Source organism: Galeopterus variegatus, unplaced genomic scaffold (genome assembly GCF_000696425.1).
Source record: "Galeopterus variegatus unplaced genomic scaffold, G_variegatus-3.0.2 Scaffold12227, whole genome shotgun sequence".
Taxonomy (NCBI): domain Eukaryota; kingdom Metazoa; phylum Chordata; class Mammalia; order Dermoptera; family Cynocephalidae; genus Galeopterus; species Galeopterus variegatus.
In genome coordinates, this window is record NW_007738338.1 from 25,973 (window position 1) to 28,138 (window position 2,166).

General features: G+C 38.0%; 1 pseudogene; it reads right to left on the reverse strand.

Annotated features, from left to right (window-relative positions):
* Positions 1-315: 315 nt before the first annotated feature.
* LOC103611000 lies at positions 316-1,292 on the reverse strand (annotated as a pseudogene).
* Positions 1,293-2,166: the final 874 nt, after the last annotated feature.

Here is a 2,166-nt window from a genome sequence, read left to right on the forward strand (position 1 = left end):
AAACTTTAAAATAATTACAAACTTTGAAAATAGGGAAGAATACTAGACTGGTCTTATGACAAGGGATATCATGAATATTCCAGCCATGGATTTTTCATATTTCTGAATTTTGTTATCCTAATATCTCAAACCACATGTTAAAAAAAAACACGGAGCAAATAAAATATTATTAATATAGAATGTATATCTTTATTCATAAAAAACAGAATTTGCAATATTTCAACCTATATCTATACCTGAATCCACATCCTATTTCTAAAGTTACATCAAAGGTTAACTATTCTTAAACCTCTGCATAATTGGGATTTGTATTTTTCACTCACCTAATCCACCACTAACTTCTCTAAATCTTTTCCTTCTCTTGATTTTGGTAGATTTTCTCAGGGCAGCATGGATCTGCTTATTCTTCAGGGTCTACACAATTTGTTTAGCATGGGGGGTGTAATGAGGTAGATATTTCAGAGCACTGTGTATGCTAATGGCGTACTTCTGTGGTTGACTTGATATGTTACAGTTATTGCCAGGACAGGTACATAGTGAAAAAGGACAATAAAGGTGTGAGACAGACAGGTGTTGAGTGCCTTCATCTGTGTTTCTCTTGAAGCAACGCCCAGTACAGCTTGAAATATCAGAGCATAGGAAATGGCTAATAGCAGAAAGTCAGGGCCAAAAGTGAAGATAACCAATCCCAGTGCATAGAAAATACTAATTTTGACTTGACCACAAGCTAGCTTCATGACATTTGGGTGGAGACAATAACAATAGGAGAACGTCAGGCCCTTGCAGAAAGCTAGCTTCTTGAACAGGAGGGGCAATGGAGTCTTATTTGCTACAACACTCAGCAAGGCTGTCAGCCCCAGTTTGGTGACTAATGAATGAGTACATATGGTGGTATATTTCAGAGGGTGATTGATGGCAACGAAGCGGTCAAAGGCTATGGCTAACAGGATTCCTGGGCCCACGGAAGAGGACATATGGATAAAGAACAGTTGTGTGAGGCAACTCTCAAATGCAATTTTATGAAGGCCAAGAATAAGGACTCAGCACAGAGAAAAGTGTGAGACAGACAGGACAGTATTATCTCCAGCCAGCATGGACAAGAAATGGGACTGGGGGTCCTGAAAACTACGCTCAGTCTTCACCAAATATATTACTATACAGTTTCCCCACCATTGTAGTGAGGTATATATGACTCAGGAGTGGTCCCAGCCTCAGGTGGGCACCCACCAGCCCTCAAGGCCGGTGAGGATGGAAAGAGAAGGCTGAAATGTTGTGGTATTAGAGTCAGACATGGAAAACTGTAAGAAGCCCTGCTCAAAACAATTTCCCAGAAATTATCCTAAGGAGGAAGAAAAAATGAAATGTCAAATTCAGAAGACTACACTAATTTGACAAAATTCTCCCAATGAATGCTAAAGATTAAGAATGAAGGGCTCATCTAGAAGAAAAGGACATTAACAATTCTTTTACCTGGGAATGAAAATTGTCTTCTGATATTGCTGTGAGATCAGGCCATTTTTTTATTGTGAATCTCCATAAATGGCAAAAAGTATCCCAGACAAAAACAAGTCAAAGCTTGAAGTGAAAATAATTAATGTACATTGTGTTCAGTTCATGTAAAAGAAGTGAGGTCCAGGAAACTAGAATGTGAATTACTCAATGGTATAAGCAAGCTGTTCTGGTTAAAAAGAACAGTCTACTTAAGATTCTCTTAATGAAAGAAACTGAAGAATGAATAATCTTGTATAGCAGTGTTTTTGAAATTTTGGTCACTGTAAGAAAAGCACTGGAGCAGGAAACAGACATTCTCTCTTTCTCTGGCTGGTGTGTGTGTGTGTGTGTGTGTGTGTGTGTGTGTGCATGCCCTCAGCTCTTTCTGTTAAAATTTTAAGATGGAAACTCCTTCAATTTCCAAACCAATACATCTCACTGCCACCGCACACTACTCCTGATTTGAACTAAGGAGATACCCTTACTGTTCTGTAAGACAATCTCTTTCTCCATTCAGTGAATGCTGGAATATTACTTTAGTGATCATTTCACTTTTCTCCTATAAACACAGTATCTCTGTCTTGAGTTTTCACGTCTGCAAATAAAATGTTGAAATTATTTACATGTAAAAAAACCAGACAAAACAATTCTCCCTTGACTGAAATTTCCAAAACA